Genomic DNA, 16,193 nt, shown 5'->3' with positions numbered 1-16,193 from the left:
TCTAAAAAAAACAACACAGATGATATTAAGTCACAGTGGGAGATGTGGAGAAGGGCAAAGGTTTGTAACCGCTCACTGGCCGGCTTACCCATTGGCTGCAGACAGGGCCTTCGGCGATGAGCCCGATATGACATAATTGCCTTTCTCTGCTTATGTAATTAATAAACTGTGACCGACCTGTTTCAACCCATCTAGGCCTGTCTGTGTTTTCCTTACGGGACTGGTGGGAGGGGGGAAGGCACTGTCTGAGACACGAGGGTCTCAACAGTCTATGTTTACCTTGGGGTATCAATGAATTTTGAACATTTACCTAGCATTCAGATTTCAGAGTTCAATTTTTCTGCTTCAATATAATATTTTCTTTATTTGCACTGCCTTTCGAAAATATTTTGGACAGAGCTAAAAGTAAATCAATCTAATGTTAAAATAAAATGATTTTCTGGTAAATGACTTTCTGCTCTTAAGGACCTAATTGCAAAAGGGAACTAATTTGTGCTGGTGATTTATCTGAGTCTCTAGTTAGACATTCTTGGTTACTGACCTAAGATTGAAAACATTGTGGAGTTTATTTTCCTCCCAATTCTCATTTTCACATGAGTGTTGAGGACAAATGTTCATTGAAGCCAGAAGCCCTATATCTTTCATAATTACTTCCAACTATACCTTGAGGCTGAAAAGTTCTGTAAACAAGTTCCAGAGGACGGTGCAGCGGGACCATTTATTTGTCCCTCTACTGGGGTTTGTGGAATGACTGATTTTGTCTACAATTTACAAGCAGCTTCAACAGTGATCGGCCAAATGTCTTCCATTGAAGTCAATAAGAAAAATTCCCCAAACTACCTTTTAGGAGCTTATAGAACTGAATCTTAGTGACGAAAGAAACATCCTTGGTTTCAGCTGAATGAAGCAGTGTTCTTGGTTTCCTCTAGCAGCGAGCCGTGGAATTTACCAGATAAATAACACAACAAGTTTGCAGCCCACACTTCAATTCTATAGTCAGGATTACAATAATTATTTACTAAGTATTGTCAGCGTTTCATTCAAAATTGTATTTCATCTATCTATCTATCTATCTATCTATCTATCTATCTATCTATCACATATCTGTTTATCTGTAATCTATCTATCTATCCATCTATCTATCCACCCATCCATCTATCTATCTATCCATCTATTTATCTATCCATCTATCTATTATCTATGACATATCTGTTTATCTGTAATCTATCTATCTATCTATCTATGTATCTATTATACTGTATATCTATCTATTATCTATCACATATCTATCTATCTATTTATCTATCTATCTATCTATCTATCTATCATCTATCTACCTACCTATCTATTATCTATCACATATCTATTATCTATCTATCAATCTAAATGGAAAAAATAAGGCAGCACTCCAGTTCAAGGAAAAATTGTGGACTTTAACCCCTTCACCCCCAAGGGTGGTTTGCACGTTCATGACCGGGCCAATTTTTACCATTCTGACCACTGTCCCTTTATGAGGTAATAACTCTGAAACGCTTCCATGGATCCTGGTGATTCTGACATTGCTTTCTTGTGACATATTGTACTTCATGTTAGTGGTAAAATTTCATTCATATAACTTACGTTTATTTGTGAAAGAAAATGGACATTTGGCGAAAATTTTGAAAATTTCGCAATTTTCCAACTTTGAATTTTTATGAATTTTTAAATCACAGAGATACGGCACACAAAAAACTTAAAAAGTAACATTTCCCACGTGTTTACTTAACATCACCACAATTTTGGAACCAAAATTTTTTTTTGTTAGGAAGTTATAAGGGTTAAAAGTTGACCAGCGATTTCTCATTTTTACAACACCATTTTATTTTTACGGACCACATCACATTTGAAGCCACTTTGAGGGGTCTATATGATAGAAAATACCCAAAGGTGACACCATTCTAAAAACTGCACCCCTCAAGGTGCTCAAAACCACATTCAAGAAGTTTATTAACCCTTCAGGTGCTTCACAGGAATTTTTTGAATATTTAAAAAAAAATGAACATTTAACTTTTTTTCACAAAAAAATACTTCAGGTTCAATTTTTTTTATTTTACCAAGAGTAAAAGGAGAAATTGGACTGGAAAAGTTATTTTGCAATTTGTTCTGAGTACGCGGATACCTGATATGTGGGGGGAACCACTGTTTCGGCGCATGGCAGAGCTCAGAAGGGAAGGAGAGCCGTTTGACTTTTTCAATGCAAAATTGGCTGGAATTCTGATCGGACGCCATGTCATGTTTGGAGAGTACCTGATGTACCTAAACAGTGGAAACCCCCCACAAGTGACCCCATTTTGGAAACTAGACCCCCCAAGGAACTTATCTAGATATGTGGTGAGAACTTTGAACCCACAAGGGCTTCACAGAAGTTTATAACGTACAGCGGTACAATTAAAAAATCTTATTTTTTCCACAAATATGATTTTTTCACCCCCAATTTTTATTTTCCCAAGGGTAACAGGACCCTAAAAGTTATTGTGCAATTTGTCCTGAGTACGCTGATACCCCATATGTGGGTGTAAACGACTATTTGGGCGCATGGCAGAGCTCGGAAGGGAAACAGCGCAATTTGACTTTTGTGGCTGGAATTGAGATCGGACACCATGTTGCATTTGGAAAGCCCCTGATGTACCTAGACAGTGGAATCCCCCCACAAGTGACCCCATTTGGAAACTAGACCTCCTATAGAACTTATCTAGATGTGTGGTGAGCACTTTGAACTCCCCCAGTGCTTCACAGAAGTTTATAACGCCCGGGCGTGAAAATAAAAAAATCGTATTTTTTCCACAAACATGATCATTTAGTCCCCATTTTTTTATTTTCCCAAGGGTACCAGGAGAAAATGGACCCCAAAAGTTGTTGTCCAATTTATCCTGTGTACACTGATACCCCTTATGTGGGAGAAAACTACTGTATGGGCCCACGTCAGGGCTCAGAAGGGAAGTAGTGACGTTTTGGAATGCAGACTTTGATGGAATGCTCTGCGGGTGTCATGTTTTTCAACGCAGAATTGGCTGGAATTGAGATCAGACGCCATGTTGCGTTTGGAGAGCACCTGATGTGCCCAAACAATTCTAACGCCAACCCCAACCCTAATCTCAGCCCTAACCCTAGCCCTAACCCTAGCCCTAGCCCTAACCCTAATGTGAAAATGGAAATAAATACATTTTTTCAATTTTATTATTTTTCCCTAACTAAGGGGGTGATAACGGGGGGTTTGATTTACTATTTATGGCGGTTTTTATGTTTGGCAGCTGTCACACGCTAAAAGACGCTTTTTATTGTAAAAATAGTTTTTGCATCACCACATATTGAGGGCTATAATTTTTCCATATTTTGACCCACCGAGTCATATGAGGGCTTATTTTTTGTGGGAGGAGTTGACGTTTTTATTGGTATCATGATCGGGCATGTGACATTTTTTGATTGCTTTTTATTCTGATTTTTGGGACGCAAAATTGATAAGGCGGTTTTATTCTTCGGGTCAGTACGGTTACAGCGATACCTCATTTAGGTCATTTTTAATGTTTTGACGCTTTTATACAATAAAAACAATTTTATATAAAAAATAATTATTTTTGCATCACTTTATTCTGTGAGCTATTACTTTTTTATTTTTTCACTGATGATGCTGTATGGCGGCTGTTTTTTTGCAGGACAAGATGACGTTTTCAGTGGTGCCATGGATATTTATATGCGTCTTTTTGATCGCGCGTTATTGCACTTTTTGTTTGGTGGTATGATAATAAATCATTATTTTTTGCTTCGTATTTTATTTTTATTTTTTAAGGGGTTCGCTAAAGGGCTTAACTAATGGGACAGTTTTATAGGGCAGGTCGTAACGGACGCGGAGATAAGAAATATGTGTACTTTTATTGTTTTTTTTTATTTCCAAAAAATGAATTTATTGGGGAATATTTTTTTTTTTTTATTTATTTAGCGATTTTTTTAAAATTATTTTTACACCTTTTTTTTTCTTTAACTTTATTAGGTTGTCCCAGGGGGGACATCACTGTCCTGTGACAGATCGCTGATCTGTCACATCACAGATCACTGTGACAGATCAGCAATCTGTCACAAGCAGTGCAGAAGGCTTCCTCATGCCTGCGCTTTGCAGGCACTGAGGAAGCCAGCTCCCTGCAGGCCCCCGAAGGTCCCCGTCACCATCTTGGATCCGGGGACCTGCAGGGAAAGAGCCCCCCGCAGCAGCACTGCACATTGCGCTGCTGTGGGGGGCTCAGGGAAGCACGAAGGGAGCCCCATCCCTGACGATACTTCCCTTTAACCCCCGGTACACCGCGATAGTGTTTGATCGTGGTGTGCAAGGGGTTAACGTGTCGGGGGCAGTCCATGACCGCCCCTGACACATAGCGCCAGGTGTCAGCTGTGATAATCAGCTGACACCTGGCCACGATCAGCGGCGCTCACCACGTGGGCGCCGCTGATCGCGCTAGTCATACTATCCCGTCCATGGGCATAGTGGCTCGGGTTGCATGGACGGGATAGTACGTCTGATGTCAGAAAGGGGTTAATCCAGCGCCAAGTGGTGCAACGTTTCGACCTCACAGCACGGTCTTTGTGCTTGACAAAGACCGTGCTGTGAGGTCGAAACGTTGCACCACTTAGCGCTTGATTAAAGTCCACAATTTTTCCTTGAACTGGAGTGCTGCATGATTTTTTTCCATTTATATTTTGCATTGGACAACCGCATTACTTAGGAAGTATTGCACCCAAAATCTGCTATCTGTTTTTTCTATTTATCTATATATCTAAATATCACATATTAATCTATGTATCGATTACCTGTCTATCTATCAATCTATCTATACATCTATCTATTATCGATCTATGTATTTATCTATCTATGGTATCTATCTATCTGTCTACTTTATGTATCTATCCAACTGTCTTTTATCTATCTATCATATCTATCTATCTATCTATGTATTGTGAGGTAGCGCTGTCATTCAGTTAGGGGATTCTCGCTTAGCCGCCACAAAACCAGATCCAGCATGGGTTTTCCATAAAGCAAGCATAGTCCATGAGGTTTATTCTACATCATAAACCAAAGCAATATGCAACAGCGTATAAACAGCAGAGCGTCCATTATAGCTTCACTCTGTAAACCCTGTGTTCACACAGGTTGTACAATGTCCAGCATACAGGCTCTCTTAGCCTCATTTATCTCACCCACATCCAGGTCTCCTCATGGCTGCTTCAGCTTACTGCAGACGTTCATTCCCTCCCCTGGGAACTCTCAGACATGTGCAGCCATTCACCACAGCCCCTCCACAGGCTGTTAGCCAGGAAGCTCCATCTCAGCGGGACCTTCCACACTGGACTAACCAGGTCCCTGCATTCCCCACATGTGACCTACCCTGGCCACATTATATGGTTCATAGCCACGCCCACCAGGTCACTTGACTCTGACCTCATCACAGGTCCTTCAAGCACTTACACACTCTTTACAACAGTTTCTTTAAACACACCCCCTGGGTGGGTTTGTTGGTAACTGGCTCACTCATCTCCCTAATTACCTGAAGACTTCTCCCTGTCACATTAAAGCAGCACCTCAGCAGTATCACTGCTGATCAACACATAAGTCTCCATCTCAAAGCCACCCACTTTGAGATACATAATGGCCATTCAGTATTCTGCCATTCATCCTTTCTCCTGGGACATCCACACAGCGCCCCCTAGCGGACACAGTGGTTACTACACCACAGTATGTATCTATTATATATTTATCTATTATCTATCACATATCTATCTATGTATCTATCAATCTTTATCTATCTATCTATCTATCTTAATTATATATTATATATCTATCTATCTATGTAACTATTTACCTATCTGCTGTATCTGTCTATCTATCTATCTATCTATCTATCTATTATCTTCTATCTATCTATTTATCTATCTCATATCTATCACATATCTATATAATATCTGTCTATCTATATAACATCTATCTCTATCTCTATCTATCTATCTATCTATCTGTCCCATATCTATCTACCTATGTACTGTATCTATATCTATCTGCTATATATTGTGTGTCCCTTCAGCAAGGCCGTCCATTATTATCCCCACAGTCTTGCAGACACGTCTTAATACTAATTTTCAGGTTGTGGTGCTGATGTGAAAGTTGTTTCAGAGGTTTAAATATTTATTACCAGTGTCCGAGAACAGCCGTCCATTTCATGTTAGCACCTTCCACAAAATGACATCATGTTTCATCAAGGGGAGATTAAATGAATTCATTGCTTGCCAGAACATGTGTTTCACAAGCACAGAAGTTCAGTGTATTCTGTTTCTGATTTTCATTTTTGTGGTAGAATTCTGAAATTACTGCAAATACTTATTGAATAGTTGATTTTTTCCTTAGATTTAAAACAGACCAATGAAATATACAGTCAATATAACAACACAAAAGGTGCACACATATCCAACGTTTTAAAAATAAACACCTAGCGGTCAGAGCTATAGTTACGTATGACATAAAATGGATTTGCTTGAGCTCAAGCCATTAGGCACTATTAACATATGAAAGGGATTTCCCATCTAGAACCCCCACTTCCATATACCCTAGCGGTTCTCTCTTGAGGATCCACCTCTCTTGGCTGAAGGTGAGAGCATCTTTCAATTTTGAGGACCATATCTGCCTTGCAATAGATACACATGGGCGTTGTTTGCTCAAAGCTTTTAACCCAGCAAAGTGGCGTAAAAGATTTTAAAAGTCACAACATTTTTGCACAACATGGGATAGCGCAAAAATTTTGAGAGAAGCTGTTTGAAATATTACAGTATTTTCTTCCTTTGACTATAGTATGTCAAAAAGATTTCCAAGAATAGGGCAAAGAAAGTCTGACCACACTGATGTCAACTAGTCTAAATAATAAAGTGGCGCTCATATGAGCTCATGCAAATGGGCAGGTTATTTCTGCAGAGGGATGAGATAAGCGGGATTCAGAAAACCCTTTGCACCACTCATCTGTAGAAAAGCAAGAATTAATCTTTATGTCCCCAATAGAAATGCATTAGAGGACAGCACATACATCGATAGACATTGTCAAATTGACTATGAAATATATATTTTTGGTTGATCAGTCCCACATTATTATTCAGACGTTCGAAACAGATTGCGTTTGATTGTACACCAGTATAATGCCGGATTTCAAATGGACTGTGTGTCTTTAATATACTTAAACTGGAGCTGAAAAATAAACTCATTAGTAAAGAATGAATACAAAAATTACAGCCTTAAAATAGTTTATTGATTCCAGCAGCGCGAACTGAGATGCCAAGGTCCAGTTGGTCATCAGTCATACCAAACATAGATCAAAGGATAAAAAGCCATTTCAAGGCTTCGTGACCAATTTCCTTTCATAGTCAAGCCTTTACGAGCAAGTAGGCATGGAAGTATTCCTAGAAAAATAAACTGTGGAGAGTTTTCAGCAACTGTGCCATGAGCTAGTCAAGATCTCAAAGAGTTTATGGTCTTACATAGCTTTCATTAAACCTCATAACCCATTTACCCATTTATAAAGATGTTAGTATCTACAATCCACCACGATTACCAGTGATTGTGGGATAATAGACAAGATGCTAAATCATTGATTCACAAATGTTATTCATCCCTGTAATATTCTTCCCCATATTCCTCTCATTAATACTAGGCTGTAGGGAGAATATATCCCATGTAGAAAAAGCTGGGTGAAGTATAAAGAATCCAGGAAAGCTAGATATCCTTACCAAAGTATAGTTTGCTAGGGGCTTTGATAACTCTGGTTTTCAGGTCTGGATTTTATGGAATGATAGGCAAGTTTGGTACTGTAGTCTGTCATTCCCTTCTCCGGTTGGTTTTTTTGAAGCCCCAGTCAGCCCAGTTTTGGAGTTATGGGGTTACTGGGTCTTTGAATTGAAGTTTACACTTTAGTCTAACAAATACTGAAGTGACAGAAGATACCAGTTTAAGAGACTCTTAGAGAGGACTGGCAGTCTCTAGTTGGCACCATTGGTGTAAGGTAACACATGTTTTTTCTTCCTTTCTTTCTTTTTCAGATGGATCTTAGAAGGTCACCTGTATAGTCAGGGAATCATTGCATTTAAGAACAGAAGAAGCCGTAGTTAAACTGTACTTCTGTGTCAATGTTTTCATCTACATTAGTACTTATTTTGCCCACCATTATACATTTGCAATAAATATAAATATATATACACCAAAAAGTGTACAAAAGTTGATTATGTATTTATAAGCCCATTGTAGCCACGTTTCTGTTCCAGTATGTGAAAAAAATGAATACTTGTAGCTGTTCTCCTGTCCAATTGATACTGTATCCCGCTATCTGATCCTCCGCCTCTACTTTTTCCTATGGTGCATATCATCCTGTTAGCTCACTATGACTCCCCACTGGATAAATGGTGCTGAGTAGGCCTCTAATATCACTACCCACTTCATGATGTCATGATGTCACAATGTGTGCTGCCTGACACACCGAACTGAGAGCTTAGGTGACACACTTTGTGACATGACATTACTATGTGTGTGGTGATGCCACGTCATGATGTGCACCACCCAAGCCCTAGTCAGTGTCATATCAGGGGCCTACTTGGCACAAACTGAAGATTCACAAACAAAATGTAGTGTACTGAAGCAAAGAAGAGGCTGGACAGAGTGGCAGTGGTGAGATAGTTGAGCGTTAAGGTGAATATCAATATTTTAACCCATTTCCTGCATTATACAATGTAGAAAATTGTCTATTATCTAAAAATTTTGAAAAAAATAAAAAGACATTTTAATTTTTAAGGTATAGTTATGAATCTATGCTAAACCTTTCTAGAAGCCTGAAAATTCCTCAGGGTTGTCTCATAAAAAAATATTCTTATTAGAGCCTCATCCACTTTGCACAGAGAGGTGTTATGCTGGGTTCACATTTGCGGATGACCGAGCTGCGGAGGGCTGTGGACTTCCTCCGTGAATCTCTGCCCACTGCCACACCTCCTCCGGTCAGCTCCACCTATGTCCGCATGCGGCCTGCATCCCTAACTTTAACATTGGGTATGCAGGCTGTGCGGATGTATGCGTCGCTTTGACGATGCGGCGACTGCATCAAAATTGTAGCAAGTGGTGTTCGATGTGGGTTGCCGCATTGTCAAAATGACGTATGCGAAGGCATCTGCATACATCCGCACGGCCTGTGTACCCAATGTTAAAGATAGGTACGCAGGCCGCATGTGGACGTACGCGGAGCTGACTGGAAGAGGTGCGACAGTGGGCGGAGCTTCATGGAGGAAGTCCGCAGCCTTCCGCAGCTCGGCCATCTGCAAATGTGAACCTAGCCTTAGAACATGGACGACTCTATTTTCTACTATCAGATTAAAGTTGAATCTATGAAGCACAATTTATCTGCAATACTCTGCAAAACTACAGACAACTTATACCTGCAATTCTGCAATTATTCCATTTCTCTGTCATAATCACATAGACAATGATGACATTGCTCTAATAATGTATTATAAGGTAACAAGTGCAATTGAATTGTGAGTCAGTAGTTTTTTAGTAGATAGCACCATCCTACCCCTTCTTTAACAAACTAAATCCTGCCACATCTGTACATTTTATTGAATCACATGATCAAAAAAACTTTAAAATCCCGACCTAAACTTTGTGTTCGGTACAAAATAATAACTACAGCTATAAGAGCTCATTACAATCATTCGCCAATGTTAATCTGTCAAAAGCTGCATTTTTTAAATTCATCAATCAGATCCGACACCTACACACCGTCTGTTGTGTCTGTAGATTTCAGCTATTACATCTCAGGTATATTTCTATGATTGCTCATAAGAAGAAAAAGTTTGAAAGCTGTTAATGATGTGATGTTAACCTGCCTACACAGATCTTAACTATCTTCTAAGTGTACAAGATGGAAGCTGTAAGTGCGCTATATAGCGCATAGGGAACCTGACGGGAAGGGAAACAACCTACTGTAATGCCCTATATATTTTATGGGATTATGTAAAGCCAGAAACTATGCTTTCTATCTCTAAGATGATTGCAGAAGTTGAATTTCTCCTGTTTGAAGCTTTAAATCTTTTATGCAGATGTATTTTTCAATTTCAAAATACTGTACATTAAAATAAAGAATAATTTCCTGACCATCTACTGCATTTTTGGACCCCCAAAAAAAGGTTCATACTGGTCAATGCTGGAGTAGCCATAAGAGCTTCAGAGAAAAAGACTACAGTATTATATATGGCACATGGTAGGTTGGGCCCGATTGCAGATTTTTCATTCTGACACAGAAACATCAAGTTAACTTCACAAATTGATGAATTTATATTAATCTTTTTTGTTAAGTACTATACCAGTTATCAAAAACCATCAGGATTCAACATACTAATTGCATTGCTTGATAAGGCTGTAAAATTCAAGTTGAAGCATGACTTCCTAGCCATCAATGGTATTCCATCATGGAGAAAATCAGCTTAATGTAGATGAGGATGCATGGCACCAATGACAGTTATTCCATGCTCGTTCATTGATTCTCTGCATTGTTTCCCACTTAGCACCCCCCTTGGGACTTGATTTATGTCTGCTTTTACTTCTTCTTGAAGAAGAAGGAGAGAGTTCTAAAAACCACATGAAGGTGGTGCTAATAGTGACTGCAAAGTTCACAAGTTCCTATAAACTGCGGAGGCTAAAGTTTATTGGCTCCATATGGCATCACTATATGGGAATGGGGTTTTCTAGGTGAGAAAAGGACATTTTCAATAAAAAATTTAAGCGTGATGAAAATTGACAGAATATCTTACTGACTGATAATGAGGGCAAACACAACAGACCCATGTCAGCCAAGTCTGCTGATTTTTGTAGAACCATCTGGCCACCAAATATGCATGGCATGCTATGCAGACATTCATTTGGGTCTATATTGGGAGGGGGGTGAAGAGGGATTAGGCATGTTGAATTTCACCGTGCCCAATCGTATGCTCTTGAATGCAGATAATCTACTACCGGAGAAGTCTAGACACGGCTTACTTTCCTCTCCTCATTCTGAACACATCGTTACATGGCCAAACCAAATGTAAATGTATCGGCAGAAGTTTGATATGCTCACTGCCCACTTTCCAATTCTCAGTGCAGATTCTTCTTTTCCCTGTTGCGCATCACATCTGGTATTGGCCTGTTCAGTCTATGCTGGGACTTCCGGCTGCAGCCAATCTCCAGAGGTCACTGCACTTCCAGCACGCGATGGGGTAAAGTAGAGATGGCTCTGAAGACTGGCGGGAAGCAAACAGTAGAGGGTCTGAACAGGTCAGCGATGAGGTGAGTATAAGTTTTTGTTATTTAAACTCCTCCTGGACATCTACGGTTCAGCAAAATAGTAGACAGCTGGCCACAAATTTGCTGAATTTGCACAATACGAATGTCCAAAAATCTGTATTATCCAAGCTACTGATTTTTTGTATATTCAATTCAATTTTGCTTGAATAAATTCGCTCATTTCTGCTTGACGTGAGTCCCAATTTTCCTATACACCTCCTAATAAATGTTTTCAAGAGCACTTGTACATTCTGAATAGAGAGTTTAGAATAATGGTAACAATGGAAAGTAAATATATATGTTGTATATGCTGCACTTTATATCTTGTAGCACGTTGCCGCTATTGATTTACTACATTCTGTACCATCATTTCCCAATATAATAGTACTATGGGAATCATCATAGTTTGTGGTCCAGCAATTACTAATACACTTATTTAATACAAAAATAAAAATAAATTGCTGTGCAGAATCGAAATTCCCCTACATGGTTACACAGCATGTATCAATAGCAGGATGCAAGCACTATTATCCCAATGAAAGAGAGCAATTGTAATAATAACCTTTAATCACTTTCTCAATATAATGATTGCTCTTTAAGTTGGCACCGAAAATTTCTGTCTGGGACCCCGTCTGTTTTGTGCATAAACCAATACATATTGATGAATCCATTTACAGTGGTAAGAAGCTGCCACACTAATTAGCATGTTGTCCACCATTCTCTCCTCCGAGCATGCAAATAAGTGAGCCCTTATAGACAGATTATGCGGTGTAGTTACGGTAACTAGCTTTTCATTAGTAGTGCTTGCAGAATGGTTACCTCAGTCAATGCTAAGAAAAACCATAATTGTTAATTCAGAATACTTATTTTCATGGATTTTCCCTTTGGTAAGTAAATTTGAGAAAATATATCTCTTGGATAAAAAAGGCAAAATGTAAGACATTTAAAGGGAACCTGTCATGATAAAAATGGTATTTGATCTCCTGTCAGGGTGATATAGAGCAGGAGGAACTACAGTAAGTAGAGTGATAGCCCAGTGGGCGGTCCATGACTTTTTATGCAGAGAGTTGTCACCCATTGAGTAGGACCACCCACTGGGCTCATATTCATACAAACACTAGGGATTTCCATTAATAAAACACAAGTAATAATGAATCTTTTACAACAAACCTATATATCATTTTGCTCAGCTTCTCCTCTACACCATGCTGGCCACACTTTGAAATGCATGTACAACAGGATAGGTTCCCTTTAATAAATAAATAATGATGGGCTAAAGTGCTCAGATAACATGTTATTCGAGCATGCTTGGGTGTTAACTGAGTATTTTGGGCATGCTAATATATTTGAGTCCCTGCAGCTGCATGTTTTGTGACAGTAGACAGCCGCAACACATGTGAGGATTCACTAACAAATAGGTAATCCTTGCATGTGTTGAGCGGTCTACAGGGTCAGACCCAGAAGATTCTTTGGTGGGCCCAGGCACTGACACCTGCTGGCATACAGGGCCAGCAGCTGCCTAGGGCCCCCACTGCTCCAGGGCCCCCCAGCCAGTGGCGTGTCGCTAATAGCGGCACACTACGCATCTGCTAAAGGGGCCCCAGTGCCAGTAGAGCAGCATTGGGTGTCAGGAGGCAGGAACCAGCTTCTGCGGCTAAAGACTGTGCCTGCTGCTAAAGAGAAATGAACATTCACTCTTTCCCACGCCCCCATGGGCGTGGAGAGGATTTGAATATTCATTACACTGCCCGCTCTCAGGGCCGGCAGACCAGGGCCCCCGCTCCACCAGGGGCCCCCAGTCCACATGGCCGCTATGGAGCAGTAAGTCAGGGGGCCCAGCGGCAGCATAGCCGCCCAGTGTGCGCCACATTCAACTGTATTGGTATCATAGATGCCAATACAGTTGAAAGCAATAATGGAGAAGAGAGCGTCAGATAATGCTCCCTCACCCATCATTCCCCTCTGCCTCTGACACAGCCGGTGCGTGATGACATCACTTCTTTGCATACCTGCTGTGTCCCGAGCAGATGGCAGCGCAGCTCCTGACATCTGAGCAGAGCCTGAATCTTTGCTTATATATATATATATATATGTATATCAGTGTGTCCTGGTTGCATTATACCCTATGCGAGGGCTCCATTGCACCCTATAAGGGGGTGCATTGCATTATACCCTATGATGGGGCAGCATTATACCCTGTGAAGGGGCAGTATTATACGCTATGAGGGGCAGCATTATACCCTATAAGGGGGCAGCATTATACCCTGGGAGGGGTCAGTATTATAAGTTATGATGGGCAGCATTATACCCTATGAGGGGGCAGCATTATACCCTGTGAGGGGGCAGTATTATATGCTATGAGGGGCAGCATTATACTCTATGAGGGGGCAGCATTATGCCCTATGAGAGGGCAGCATTATACCTTATGATGGGGCAGCATTATACCCTATGAGGGGGGGCAGCATTATACCCTACGAGGAGCAGCATTATACCCTATGAGGGGACTACATTATATTCCATGGGGGACTGCATTAAACCTTATGAGGGGGTTGCATTATACTCTGAGGGGGCTAAATTCTATGTTACATTATATATTCATACAATACATTATATATTCTACGGTGGGTACATTATATTCTATTAGAGGGGCTACATTATATTCTATGAGGGGGCTGCATTATATTATATGAGGGGGATGCATAATACTATATGAGGGCTGCATTATATTTTATGGGGGCTACATTATATTCTATTGGGGCTACTTTATATTCTGTGAGGGGGCTACATTATGCACTATGAGGGGGCTGTATTATACTATATGAAGGGGCTACATTATATTCTATGAGTGGGCTACCTTATATTCTATGAGGAGGCTACATTATATTCCATGAGGGGGGCTACCCCAACCCTGGCTACATAATTAAGACGTGTACTACCTTATATTATACCCGGATATTAGCACGTTTTACCGCATAATTGGTGGTCTTGTATTTATTTCTATGTAGTTACAAGAATGATTTTCTCTGATGGGCCCAAGATGCTCCAGTCCGACGCTGGCTGTCTACCTCTGCAAACCATACAGCCACAGGGACCCAAGCACACTTGTATAACACCCGAGCATGCTTGGATAGCATGTTATCAGAGCACGTTCGCGCATCACTATAAATAAACTGAATAATAATGAAACCTATTTTGCTCTCTCTGTCGTTACAATGATTCATATACATTGCTATTACACTCTTGCACTATATTTTATGTACAATTCAATAAAAACTAAAGCAGTCTTAATGCTATAGTAAAGCACACAAACATGAAAAGGTTGGAGCCAGACTGTAAAATTACTAGTTGAACCATAGTAAGCATTATTATTTCCTTTTATGTCGCAGTTATAATTACGATATAAAGAGCCAACCACTAGGGTCTATTCATTATTTGCATCTTGTGGAGTTTGAACTACAAATGGTGTAATTAGGGACATGTCACTCATTGAAGCAATTCTGGTCTGTCAATGTGTAAAAGACTACGGAATGCTATAACTTAGGATTCATCTGTTTAGAACAACAAAGAAATGGCTGATCTAGTGCCAATTAAACCAAGAGACATATGGTCCAGAGACAGACAAGAACAAAGGTGGGATTAGCTATGATGTGAATTATGTAAGCAATATTTCATAGTATTATTTCCCATTACTTATTAATAGTGTCGTTAAGACAAGCATTTACTTCTGGTGACCTTGAATCTGAACGACATTTATAAGAATGTCCTTCAACACTTCATTAGTCAAAACTTAAACTGACGAAAAGCTGTTCACATGTGAAGTCTGTCACACACATAGAATCACTGGAATACTTTGGCCATACATCTGTTGCAATGCTGAAAGAAACTGTAGAGGTTCTCTCTGGGTTAATGAGACAAATTCAATAACTTTTGTTGTGGTGTTAAGGGTTAATTTTCTGCTATTTTTTTCTTGTGTACTAAGGCCCACCATACAAATTAGACTAACTTCAGCTGAACCCGCAGATTTTGGTAGGTTCGGCTAATGGTCTACCATTTACTGTGACCCACCACACATAATTGTCAAAGGAAAAAAGATTCCGACATATTCATTTTTGCACGGCTGATCCTGTTGTTCTCTCAGCAATAAGCCACTGCCAGAGATGTCTGCCAAGTACTCTCTCATAAAGAACACAGGAGCGCTTGAGATAGTGACAGTTCCTGTGTACGGGAATGCCGGACCAGATATCTGCCAGAAAACGGCTATCTAAAGTGATGGGGGGCTTAACTTGCTAGTGTGTAGTTTTAGAAATGCCACATCTACATGTTGATAGGAGTATATATACATATACATATATATATATATATATATATATCTATGTACTGTATATATATATAAATATATATATTTGTATACATACTGTATATATATATATATATATATATATACTGTATATATATATATATATATATATGCAAGCAACCAGCCAAGAGGCCTCCAAATCTAAAAAAAAAGATAGATTGGAGAGCATAAGCTGAGTTTGTATACATTGAAGGCCTATGGCCACTGTGAACATATTTATACTACTGGAAGAGAACTGTCTAAATGAGGGTAACCCATTCGGTCATCAGATGTCAATTATATCCACCATAGACAAGCTATAATTGAAAGCTTACCAGAAATCTCCAATTTCACTATTATTATGCACATTCAGCCATGTCAATTCTAATTATATAGATTTGGTGATATTTTGTGTCATTATAATATTTTGTAGATACTGAACATGTCAGATGTTGTTGCTTCATGCAATCTAGTGCCTGGTGAAGGTCT

General features: G+C 39.7%; 1 protein-coding gene across 2 annotated transcripts in view; it reads right to left on the bottom strand.

The window, feature by feature from the left end:
* UNC5C (unc-5 netrin receptor C) overlaps positions 1-16,193 on the bottom strand; it is a 560,809-nt gene that overhangs the window by 417,147 nt on the left and 127,469 nt on the right. The gene's annotated exons all lie outside the window — the stretch shown is intronic.

Source organism: Dendrobates tinctorius, unplaced genomic scaffold, assembly GCF_039654945.1.
Source record: "Dendrobates tinctorius isolate UK_male_01 unplaced genomic scaffold, ASM3965494v1 ptg000011l, whole genome shotgun sequence".
NCBI lineage: Eukaryota > Metazoa > Chordata > Amphibia > Anura > Dendrobatidae > Dendrobates > Dendrobates tinctorius.
The sequence above is the reverse complement of the archived record's forward strand: the minus strand, read 5'-3'. Positions and strand labels throughout refer to the sequence as shown.